Here is a 13783-nt window from a genome sequence, read left to right on the forward strand (position 1 = left end):
GATTTTTTGAAACTTAGGCGAGTACTGGACTGCAGCTAAGCCCCCGAGTGGGAGGGTTGCTCTCCACTCGGTAGGATTTTTTGAAACTTAGGTGAGTACTGGACTGCAGCTAAGCCCCCGAGTGGGAGGATTGCTCTCCACTCAGTAGGATTTTTTTGAAAACTTAGGCGAGTACTGGACTGCAGCTAAGCCCCCGAGTGGGAGGGTTGCTCTCCACTCGGCAGGATTTTTTTGAAACTTAGGCGAGACGGATTCGCAACTAAGTCACCCACTGGGGGATTTAGAGCATATAGAAAAGAATAACAATCATTTATGAGATTGTAAAAACTGTGTTTCGGTGTGACCGAGTGGTGATGAGGTTTACCAACCGATTGACGAGGCCCAGAGCGGCCGAGTGGTTATGAGGTGACCAACCAAATGGCGACGCGCGGGGCGGCCGAGTGAAGTAGACGCATCCCGCGGCGTGGCAACGCACGGGGCGGCTGAGTGATGAAGATGCTTGCCGCGGAGTGATGATGTGCGGAGCGTCCGAATGATTTGGACGTGTCCCGCAGAGTGGCGACACATGGAGCGTCCAAGTGAAGTAGACGCGTCCCGCGAAGTGATGATGAGCGGGGCGTCCGAGTGAAGTAGACGCGTCCCGCGGCGTGGCAACACACGGGGCGTCCGAGTGATGAAGATGCTCGCCGCGGAGTGACGAGGTGCAGGACGTCCGAGTAAAGTAGACGCGTCCCGCGGAGTGATGATGTGCTGTCGAGTGAACCTAGGGGCTTCACGGCAAACGAGGGCCATTCGAGTGGAGGCCTCATCTGAGTGTTCCTGCCCATCTAAGTGAACCACAGCTACTCAGCTAGGTTGCGATCTGGACGGTGTGGAGCTGGTTCGGCAGGCCGACTCGGAGTGTTGGGCTCGGAGGCGTTGGCGAGGTTCGGCGTGGAAGTGCCCATGAGCGAACGAGCGCTGCTTCCTCCGCTGGAGGCGGGCGGCTGCTAGCGGCCATGGACACCATGCAGCGGAGGCAGCCAGGCGCAACGGCGCTGGAGCTGGGCGCCGGAGGGCAGACGATGAGGTCGACTTGGTACAAAGTCCAGACAGTCATGGAGCAATAAATCCTTGGTAATTACGCATTGAAGGAGTTGCCCATGTCCAGGACGTGTACGCGGAATCTGCATGCAAGAGAGCACTAATTAAGCGAGAGTTAGAGCCATTCATGCATGTAATGAATGTTTCCCACGGCAATTTATCTCCTGCATGCAGGACATAAATGGGATGGAATTAATATTAAAAGGAGAGTAGAGGGGCGCAGAGCTCCCTGGTCGGCCACGGCAGCGGCGGAGGCGGCTTTGACACGGATCCAGCGCAAGGTGAGGCGGCCCGTGACAAGTCTGAGTGCGGACCACGTTCTTCTGCGAGGCTGCGCGCAGGCGGAGCTTGATGCGGTGGCTAGTCGATCCGGTGGCTCCCATCTTGTTGTGGCCAAGGACGTGGACAGCCTCGACCACGACGCCGCGTCAGGTTCGTGCATCGACCGTGGAGGTCGCCACGCCGCGGTTAATGAGGGACGCCGCTGCAGCGTGCCATGTCGGGCCGTTGCAGGGAGGCCGCTGCAGCACGAGGCCTACGCGCACATCGCAACGACCACGGCCGAGCGCCCGCATCGCCAAATGGACTGCCGAGCGCTTGCGATCGCTGCACCCGAATGACGGGTGAGTTGAGGTCGACTGAGAAGAGGAAGCAGGAGGCGTAGTCCAGCAAGCTGGCGGCCGTGTGTGACAGTGTGAGGGCGATGGCCACGACCCTTGGCGCAGCACGTCAATGCCCTTTTCTCTTCCTCGTCTCTTGTCTGATCTATCCATCGGAAGTTTTTGTTGTTGATCCCGATGGGCGCCTGCTAGTACAGGGAGGAAAACAATGGATTTGTTTAGAGCTACGATGATTGTTAGATCATAAGAGGATAGCATAGAAAGAAATCTCTTGATCGATCCGTCTGCGAAGGGTCATGTACGCCTGCAACATCAAGTGAAGATGTATCTTATCCTCTCCTTTTGAGATGCTTTAGTTACCATCTGCATCATGGCTCGATAGACGCCATGCCCCACGGTGGGCGCCAACTGTCGTGGGAACGATTCCGACAATAAGAGAGGGGTAGGATAACGGAGCATGATCTATCGAGATGCAAATGGGTGACACAGTGGTTTTAGCGAGTTCGGGCCTCTCACGGTGGAGATAACAACCCTACGTCTCGTGCTCCGGAGAGGCTTTGTTTTATCTGTATATGTATCCGGAGATTACAATGTATGAAAGAAGGGAACGGATCCCGTGCCTGAGCTAAGTCCTGAGACTAATGGCGAAAAGAGAGAGAGGTGGAAGAAAAGAACCCCCCAAGTCTAGTGGTGGAGGGTGGCTTATATAGAGTGTGCCACCCCCTCACCTCCTATGTTACAAAGTGGGGCATGAATGCCATAATGTCAGCCCACTACCAAGCCCTCACCATGAGAATGATGTCGACTGCTTTGTTGCCTGCTGGTCTTCGTATATCCGAGTGAGTCGAGCGGTCGAGTGGTGAACTGTCATCTGAGTGGATGGTATACTGCTTGGTCGAGTGGATCGTATGCTGCTTGTCCGAGTGGATAGTATGTCTGTATGAAATTTATCTAGACCCACGTGTTATGTGGACCCCATGCTTTATGATATTTCGACCCTTCGTGGGCCTACCTGTTATGTGTATCCCCAACAGCGGGGGGGGGGGACTCCTCCTGAGAGCGGCACCTAGCCGAGCATGGTGAGACCTACGCACGGGACTGCGACTATCGGTGTCAAAACCGGCGGACCTCGGGTAGGGGGTCCCGAACTGTGCGTCTAAGGCTAATGGTAACATGAGGCGGGGGACACGATGTTTACCCAGGTTCGGGCCCTCTCGATGGAGGTAATACCCTACTTCCTGTTTGATTGATCTTGATGATATGAGTATTACAAGAGTTGATCTACCATGAGATCGTAGAGGCTAAACCCTAGAAGCTAGCCTATGATTACGATTGTCCTTGTCCTACGGACTAACCCTTTATATAGACACTGGAGGGGGCTAGGGTTACACAGAGTCGGTTACAAAGAAGGAGATCTACATATCCTAATCGCCAAGCTTGCCTTCCACGCAAATGAGAGTCCCACCCGGACCTGGCACGAAGTCTTCAATCTTGTATCTTCATAGTCCAACAGTCCGGCCAAAGTATATAGTCCGGCTTTCCGAGGACCCCCTAATCCCAGACTCCCTCAGTAGCCCCTGAACCAGGCTTCAATGACAATGAGTCCAGCGCACAGATTGTCTTCGGCATTGCAAGGCGGGTTCATTCTCCGAATACTCCATAGAAGATTTTGAACACAAGGATCGTGTCCGGCTCTGCAAAACAAATTCCACCTACCACCGTAGAGAGTACAATATTCCACAAATCTAATCTGCTGACAACTTTCATAGCGTGACATCACCGCCACGGCCCGGTCATTATTCGAACCGTTTTTCTCAACCAGCTACTACACATATCGCGAGGCGGTTTCCTTGGCACGTCTTGTCAAAGCAGAGATCATGTCCCCTTATCACGGGATTATCATCAATACGGGTGTGGGTAACCCAACCGCACCATCAATCGCGGCGCTTGGGGAATAAGCGATTTTACGGGGAAAGTGGGGAGGCACAGAATCCCTGGTGCCTTTATAAGGGGATAAGACTTCCTCTTTTTCACCCACGCCTTCTTCTTCCCCTGTCCATCCATTCTCACACGCTCGAACTCCAGCGCCCAAGTGTCCATCTTCTCCGCCCACAAAGGCCTTCCGAAAATGTCCGGATCCGGAGTAGGAGGCAAGTGGATGGCCTCTACCGTCTGGGAGAAGGATGTCAAAAAGCTTCGGGAGGCCGGGTATCTGGCCAAGAAAATCAGCCACCGTCTCCTGACGGCGGGACAGATCGTCCCCACTCCGGAACCCCACGAGAGGGTTGTATTCCTCCCTCATTTTGTCCGCGGGCTAGGGTTTCCCCTTCACCCATTCGTTCGCGACATCATGTATTACTACGGGATCGATTTTCATGATCTATCCCCTAATTCCTTCCTCAACATCTCGACATTCATCGTCGTGTGCGAGGCCTTCCTCCGCATCTCGCCACACTTCGGCTTATGGCTGAAGATCTTTAATGTGAAGCCCAAGGTGGTGAGCGGCGAGCATGCCGAGTGCAGAGGCGCCATGGTTTGCAAGTTGACCAACATCACATAGCCAACATGTACTTTCCATGATTCCGTCAAAGAGTGGCAGCAGCAGTGGTTTTACATCACTGAGCCGTGCGGCACGGAATGGGCCGCTGCTCCCGAGTTCCGATCCGGAGCCCCCCTGCGGCTTACGTCCTAGCCCAAGAAGGGCCTGGACTGGTCTTCATCCGACGAACTATCAGTGCTTCAGATGCGCGTCAAGGATATGGAAGACAAAAATATCGAACTTGTCAATGTAGTCCAAGTGATGTTAGTTTGCCGGATCCTGCCTTGTCAATACCGGACTTGCAATTTATGGGAATTCGATCCGGCCAAGCATCAGACCCTGCGAGAGCTCTTTGGCTCCTCGCACGAAGACATCTGGAAGGTGCTATTCAAGTCTGGCAAATCATGTCTGGACTCGGCCGAGGACCGTGGGTACCAACTGTCCCGCCCTGCAAGCTCGGTAAGTCATTATACGTTTTATCCGCATAACCTAAGGGAAATGCTTAATGTGCTTTCCATGACTCTCCTAGGGCTGGATGAAGAAGGCGGGGCGGATCCACTGTCCGACCCCGCTACCAGAAGAACCGGCCGGCCCACTTCTGACGAAGATGCTGGTCCCAGCACCTTACAAGGCGCCGAAGAAGAAGGCCGAGAAGGAGGCCAAAAAGAACAGGGGCGGCCTTCGTCACCGCGACACTTCGAACACAATATCCGAAGGATCCAATGCCCGCTCTGCTTCTGAAGAGGACGAGGAGGAGGAAGATGAATCCCCAACGGGGGGAAGAAAGAAAAGGACGACCACCATATACTTGGAGGCCGAGTCGCCTAAGATGGGAAAAACTCCTCTTCCGGAGGAGTCCACTACCGCCGCCGATAGCAGCCCGGAGTGGGATCCCAGGGCCCAGCCCCTGGTGGACTCCTGAGTATATAAAATCTGAACACATTTATGCGTCCAGACTCATCATGGCATAATATTTTAACCTGAGCCATACTTTTTGCAATCCGGCAAGGTCCCGCACCGAACGATCCTCGTCGGAGGATTTGCTGGGCTCGGATGCAATGGAGAGCGGGACGCCCCCGAGGGCCCCTTCCCCCAAATATGTGAACAACATCGAGGTTTCGTCCCAGAAGGACCCATGACAAGGAGGGGGGGGAGATCGTGAAGGCGCCGCCAGGAGGTCAAACTTCAGGGCCCGGACACATGGGGGAGAAGGTTCCCATGGGAGTCGACGGCGGGGGCCATCTTGAATTCAGCCCCCAGCCGTACGCAATTCCGGAGACCAATACGGCTCCAGAATCAAGCAGGCGGCCTCCCTCGGCTAGAGGGCGTGTGCCTGTTCCACCGGCGGCCTCTGTCCAACCAGAGGGGCTGGATGCTTTATTGGCGGTGCTGAAAAGCGCCTCCATCGTCGACGAACACCGTGTCCTTATGGGTGCGGTGATTGAGAAGATTTAGTCGGCTGAGAGTGGACTGAATGAAGCCTGTATCAGCCTTATAAGCGGCTTTGAGGTATGTTTTACGAGGTTTCGAAGAGTGTCATAGTATAGATATTAGCCCCTGATACGTTGTTCCGTGAAAGAAGGAACTGGACAGAGGATCAAATATATGTTTGCAGGAGACTCACTTGATGACGTCGAACTCTCTTGTTTTATAAGCAGGCATCTGTAGCGACTGCTGCCTCTCATACTGCGGAGGTCTCCAGACTGAGTAAAAGTCTGGAGCGGGCCAAAGAAGAACTTGGCCAGTTGAAAAGGCAGTTGGAGGATAAACAAGGTATGCACAAACCTTGCTCGCGTTCAGTGCGAATGAATCTTCAGTATGATAAAAAAATGTTTCATGATTCACACTAGGGACGATGACCGAAATCGAGGCTCTTAAGAAGGCTGTGGCCGAGGCCGAGAAAAAGGCAGCCGTAGAGCAGGCTCTTTGTGAGAGGCATGAGGCCAGGGTTATTGAAGCTGAGCAGGAGCTTCAAGAGGCCGTGAAGAAATGCGAGACCTTGGAGCATAGTTTAACAGAGAAAGAATCCGAACTCACTAGGGCTCATCAAGCCGCATGCGATGCCCGGGGGGAAACCCAAGGCGCCCTGCAGGAACTCCAAGAGGCAAGAAAGATCGCGGCGGGTAAGGATTTTTTCCATGTAAAGCAAGTATTTGAGGAGAAAATCATGTTTATAATTTTGAGTTCGGATTTCTCTAGGGGTATTTGCAGAGCTGCCCCGCAGCATATCTAATGCCGCCCAATTCTACTGAGCCGAAGAAAGGAACACTGCGGATAAGCTCTTCTGGTCGCAGTATTTGGCACCAAATTATCCGGTGCCTTTTGCCGATCAACTGAAACAGCTGATCAAACTGCATAAGGCGGCAAAGCTAGCCATGAAGGATTTGATTATCCGGCTATAGCCCGCCGAGCCGATTCCAAGTAGCCACTTCAGGCTCGTGAAGCATCTTGTGAGTGCCTGTCCTCGACTTGACATCATCAAGTGGTCGGTCTGTATAGAGGGTGCGCGAATGGCCTTCGCCCGCGCAAAAAGGTTCGCTGGATGTCCATCGAGCGCGACACGGTGATGCACCGTTCGAGCGACCGCGCGGCCACGGTTCACATGCTTGCACAATATTCCGTATCGTGGCCGTGGTAACTAATAAAAGTGCTGCCTAAGTCTAATGTTTATGTGTACTAGTACGGTTTTCTTTTAAGTTTGACCAACCCTATATCAAACTAAACTAAGCTCCCATACATGCACTCCTCAATGGCCCTGTTTGGATCCATGAGCTAGAGTTAGTTTGGGTTAGATTGGACTCAACTAACCCAAAAGTATCCAAACAGAAGGGTTAGTTTGGGTTAGATGCATCTAACCCATCAAAAAAAATCTAACCCACCCAAGAGGTGCTTATTTGGGTTAGTTCTTCTAGGGACCACTAAAAAGACATCTTTTTCTCTCGCTCTCCATGCAGCAGATCCCTCCCCACTTCCTTGAAGCTTCTCGTCCTCTCCCTCCCTCCCTCTGCACCGCCCATGAAGGCGCCTCGCTGTATCCGCGCTCCATTTAACCCTACCATCCAAACACCTCATTGGATAAAGTTAGTTCAGTGTTAGTTCAGGGTTAGAATCTAACTCCAACCTCATTGGAGCCGCGTCTATGCATACAGCGTACGAAGAGGAGGACAAGCGCGTGCTCTAGCACGCCAGTGAGGAGGAACTAGCGTGTCATTGTCGTCTCCGCCCGCGTGGAGGAGGCGCGCATGGTGGCTGTCGCGACGGAAGCCGGTCGCGCGCGCGTTGAGCCCGCTAACTGAGTGCGGACGTGGAATCTACCTTTGAGACCTTGAATGCCACGTGGATCCTGCAATCTGAAGGCGCAATTTGGGTCAGTCGACTCTTGTGAGCCGTTTGATGCAACATGGATGGCTAGAAGGGCTTCTTCAACCTCCGAAATTGATGCACGGTTCATCTTCTCAGCCCGCCACACGCCTAACCGCATGTCGCTGCCGCCGCGCCCTCCCCTGAACCGCCTGCCACTGCCATGCTCCCCCCACCCCTGCCATCCGTTTAACCCCGGCATGATCCATTTTTTTCCGACGAACTGCATTACACACCCAACACTCATAAGATAGATCATGGGCACCCTGCCACCCTAATATAGATACTGGGGTAGCTTCTCTTCCGTCTTCTTCCTTCGCTCCTTTGAACTTCTTTCACAAATCGACTGACCCAAATTATACTACTAGTACGAACATATTAAGTATAGTAGGAACACAAAGATACGAGCAGTAGTACCAACTGCAAGAAGAACAGTAGTAAGACATAGTACTAGTACTACCGTATGTACTAAAGAGTTCAAATAACGAGAAAGAACATAAACATAGTTCTGCTGGGGCCTCAGCACAACACACCCTTGAAAATAAACTAAGTAACTAGTCCGCTTGACACTAAAGTAGAACCAGCATGAGCGACGACACTGCCACCTACTCGGAGTCTGAGTCCATGTCCTCGACTTTGTCTTCGTCCCTCTTCCTCTTCCTCTTCCTCTTCGCCGATGCTTCTTTGCTTGAACCAGACACTGGGCTCTGCTTCTTCATCCAACCCTTGTAGATATTTAAACATAGGTAGGCATCCATTGCTGCGTACAGGATGTGATCTTCATCTAATTTCTTCGACTCCCATGCATGATCAAACTCGTGGTGAGGTTTCTTCAATTTAGTGTACGAAGAATCAATCATGGCTGCTGCCAGGGTCAGCATTGAAGGCTGAGAGGAGGACACCAGGCTTGCCTTCTGGAGATCAAAGGGCTGGCCCACAACGAGGCCTATCCGACCCAGGACATCCCTGTCATTCCTAAAGTCTACAGTAACGAATTTCACTCTTTCGTCCTTGAGGAAGTTCTTAAAATCCTAGCACTCAACGTCAGCATGGCATATGTGGTAGACCAATTACACGTTATGTATGCAAACCTGGATCATGGCGAGCTTATTCTTCTCTGCCTCCTTTAGAATCTTCTCTCTTTGCAGGACTGTGGTGTACTCAACATCTAGCCCAGCGACCCACTCATTCGTTGAACTGTTGAACATCCGTAGGAAGCGAGCAAGGCATGCTTTCACCTTAGCGGATCCACGTGTGTAGATGACGATGAACTCATCGCTGGTGATGGCTCTAACCTGGTACTCAGTGGTGACCATGGAAATTTGGGAGGCCATGGATTTTGGAGGAGGGTTAGGAGAAGCTGAACTGGTGTAATGTGAAAGGACGAGACGACTGGGAGCGAACTATTGTAAGGTACCATACTAGTAGAAGATGGGGACGAGTAGGGCATGCGAACGGCGTGGGGTTGCTGGCTTGCCCGATGGATAAACGGCTGCAAGCCCCCAAAGATTTCTCGAGAACTATGCGGGACCCACTAGATGTCATGTCTACTAGACCCATATCATAGGCCTGACGGTATAGGTTCTTCCTGTTCGCACGCCATGCTGGCGCGTGGGTAACTTCACTTAGTTCCGTTAAATGTCGCGCCTCCCACGACCTTTGCCTCCCTCGCGTTGTCGCGCCCTTTGAGACTTTGACCGGCTATAAATGAGCAAAAAAATTTGCCTACTCCACATGCATGATACTCCCTCTGGTCCTTTTTACTTCCGTCAACCGTTTGCAAAGTGTTTGACCAAATTTATACTAAAAATATCAATATCTACAACACTGATTATAATGAGTATAAGAACTACGTTTTATAATGAGTATAAAAATATTGATTTGACATTGTGAATGTTGATACATTTTTCTATAAGTTTGGTCAAATTAGAGGTACATTGACTTCAGACAAAACTTAAATGCACAAGTCAGACTAGTTCCTCCGTCCAGGTGTGTGCCATGTCCTATCTTGTCATCACAACAAGGTTATCTATTAGAGTACTACTACCTCCCTTCTAGTTTAAAGGGCTCGATTCAAAAATTTCACCTACTCTTAGCAAGATAGAGGCGGTGGAATAGTTTTTGTAGTCTGCAAAAGTACTCAACTAATGCTGTTGTTCTTCACAAAAAAATGTGTTCACCAATGCATGCATGAACACTAGTTACTCTAACCCCCCTCTCTTCTTTAATTCTTTGCCACATCGGCATGTTTGCTATTCCCGTGTGCATGATACCAGCTAACACTACAAAAAAATACACTTCTGTGATGATACGTGTTTGTCACAGTAGGTCACGTTTTCTGTCATGCATGTACATCCATGACAATTTTATGACAGAATCAAGATAGTCATACCTGTGCTGTCGTAGAAGTGTTCCATGACATTACCAAAATTATCATCACGGAAGTGACCACTTCCATGACGATAAATCGCGCGTCACAGAAGTGCTTTCGTCAAGGGTGATTGACATGTGGCATCCACCGTAACGGAACACCGTTAAGCTATCGGGGCCGGTTTTGGATCCGATAACCTGTTAACAGCCCTGACCAATGGGGATTTTCCACGTGTCATAAAATCATCATTGGCTGGAGGAAACACGTGTCGGCTCACCGTTGGGATAGATGTCATCCACTCATTGGACCCAAAGCACCTATGATATGTCGACACGTGGCACGGCCCAATAGAGGCTCATTCCTGTGAAAAGACCGGCCCGTTTGACTTGGTCAAAAGGTGGCGGGCCGGCCCATGGCAAGCCTGTTAACGGCATGTTCGCATATAGCCCATATACAACCCGCTAACCCAGGGGCCATTTACGGCCTATCCGAATTAGGCCCAATAGCGTCATCTGGGCCGTCCAATACAATTCCATCCCGTTTTATCTTCCGGCCCATGTATGGCCCATATGAGGCCCTTAGTAACCCTCGACCCATTAACGACCCGTGGTAAAACTAGCCCGTGATGAACAGTGTATCACTTTGTATCCATTATCAGCACATTATTCCGTTGGGCCGTTTCCAGCCCATGTTATCTTTCGGCCTTCTCAGGGCCCATTTATTCTTGGGCTCATTTCCAGCATTCATTTACTCTCGGCCCGTTACTGTCATTTTCTGCTTGTGGGCCAAATACAACCCGTGGTTACAGTCGGCCCGTTTGTGGCCCGTTAATACGTTGGGCCGTTTTCATAGCGTCATCAAATACCGGCTATTAACGATGGCCCGTTATGGTTGGCCCATGAACGGACGATTTCAACTCTAGCCCATTTACGGCCATAATGTGGTCTGTTATTGGCCCATGTTTGGCTAACCGATCATACGACCCGTAGAAGGCCCATTGATGATACGGCTCATAGAAGGCCCATTGTGTGTACACCCCATAGAAGGCCCACTATTTCTACGGCCCTTAGAAGGCCCATTGTTTCGACGGCCCGTAGGAGGCCCATGTTAACTACAGTAAATATGTAGCCCATTGTTAAGGTGTCCTAGTTTTAAAAAATAGGTTATTCCGGCCACTAGCAAACCGAAGAAAAAGAACTGCATTGACTACAAGAAAAAAAATAAACAAGACAACAGAAATAAATAAGCAAGCAACTTATGCTAGGCTATCACGGCTATTACACATATTACATCCATTGGGCATCAAAGTTCGCCACAAGTGCAAATTTAGGGAACAAAGCAGCATATAAACGCCGCAACAAAACAAGTCCAGAACTGAAACCACTTCAGAAGAGCTCAAGAAACAATATCCTGGGTACCCATAGTGCTGGCAAGATGCTTAGCAAGCTTATTAACTTTCTCTTGTTTCGCGCTTAAATCCTCCAGCACTTGCTGTTGCACCAGAAAGTAGGCATCTGAATTCTGCAGGGACTTCCTCAGTCCTTCGGTTTCTTGTCGAATAACATCTGATCGATGCCTTTCAACTTGAAGTTGAGACTCAAGAAGCCGAACTGATTCAGGCAGCGAGTACGAAGAGCTGGTGCCAGTAGTAGTAGCCAGTAACTCGAGCACTACATCAAAACATGACTTTGGGGTTGTCTTAGTGTCTTCAATATAGTTTTTATCAGATTTCTTGGAGAACAACAGGGATGTCTCACTATCTTGAACCTGATCTGCATTACTTCCTTTACCATTGCATAACGGGATACCCTTCTCCAATATTTTATCCGTATTTTAAAAGAGAAACAAACAAACACATCACAGGTTTACAATGTAGTATATGAAACTCATGTTTGTAAACCAGTTCAGTAGTAAGGTGGACAGGATAACAACATGAAACAAACATATATCTATGTAGTATGGTCACTGTATGGTCTATATCATTCTAGTTTATGTTGCCAAATCAAGATAGATACAGTTCGAATCATATCTATTTAAGACAAAGCAGCATAGACAGAATATAAGTGTGGGAAACTACAGAGCAATAACAACACTTGTAATGTGCATGGCATAAGAACATAACTGTTTATTCAATTGAATCTGAAATCAACATAGAGCAAGTTACAATAGCAAACACGTTAAAGAAATAGGTTTAAAACATACCTGTTGCACCATTGGAGATTCAATTGCATCCTTCAAATTTGAAATTAGTTGGTATGAGTAAATACAGTGATGCAAGAGCAAAGTAGTATGAACCATAGCTATGGAACCTGACCTGAGAACAATTCTTCTTCTGCTTTAAGCGTTGACTTGGGGTTCGGAGTGGTGGTCCTCATGCTTTGGGCACTGCAGTTGCCTTACTAACTGCTCGTGTTTGGGTGCTTTGTGGTGGAGACGGTGCTATGTCAACGGGAACTGGGTTACTATCTGCTGGAGTTGGGGTTAGAACGGGTGTAGCTGGTTCTCTATCCAACTGGGTAGGGGTACAATCTGCGTGAGTCTGGGTTATGTGTGGTGGGGCTGGTTCTTGGGCAAGTACAACCATGGTTCTATCTCCATCGACAGGTAGCACGATCTTTTCTGAAGACCGTGCTTTTACCCCCACAGATACCGCCATCACCCCTCCAATTGAAATGGCTGATAAACAAGAAAAGTAATTGAATGTACAATGGATAGTAGGGAAGAAAACAGGGCATGAAATAATTCACATTTATGTTGTCTAACCAAACAGAATAGCAGGACATAATTTCAAATATATGATGGCTAATTAAAAAGGATAGCATGACACAATTTCACATGTATGATGGCTAACTAAACAGGCCAGAATGACATACTTCAAAATATGATGACTATGTAAACAGGATGACATGATATAACTATACGATGTGTCTATTAAAGTGGTTGGCATGCCATAAATCACAAACATGCCGTCGATGGAAACATGATGGCATGATATAATTCACGGATAGAATGACATAATTCAAAATATGATGACTATGTGAACAGGATGAGATGATATAACTATATTATGTCTTTAGAAAATGGGTTGGCATGCCATATTTCAGATACATGCTGTCTATGTAAACATCATGGCATGATATAATTCAAATATATGATTTATATACTAAGGAAGTGAATAGAGGGCAATCACATATATGATGTGTCAACTAAGGAGATGGAATTCAATATCGTGTATATGATGTAAAAACTAAGCATTGCAATACAACATATGCATGATATGAGTAATATAACCCTGCCAAGTTTGAGCATACACCTCAGGGGGATAATAGGACTGGTCATCTGCCTCTGAATCCTCCTCTAAAGAGCTATCTGTAACCACCAACATATCTGCTTCACCATGTAGCATTGTCTGCTCTAAAGACCTTGTTTTCACTCCAGATTTCTCCACCACCAATTCAAATGGCTGATGCACAGGAAGAGCAGTTGAATATACAAACATTGTCGACAAAAGCAATGATAAATACAAAAAAAAGGACGACATGATATAATTCACATATATGACGCTTGGCTAAACAGCATGGCATTGCATAATTCACATATATAATGCCTTGCAACAAGATAGCATTGCATAATTCACATATATAATGTCTTGCAAAAAGATGGCATTGCATAATTCACATATATGGTAATTAGACACTAAACAGGTGGCATTCACATAAATCATGTCTGAACTAAGCAAATGACATAGCAATGCAAGATACCATACGCATGATATGAGCAACATAACCCTGCCAAGTTAGAGCATGCACC

The sequence above is a fragment of the Triticum aestivum genome, chromosome 2B (genome assembly GCF_018294505.1).
Source record: "Triticum aestivum cultivar Chinese Spring chromosome 2B, IWGSC CS RefSeq v2.1, whole genome shotgun sequence".
NCBI lineage: Eukaryota > Viridiplantae > Streptophyta > Magnoliopsida > Poales > Poaceae > Triticum > Triticum aestivum.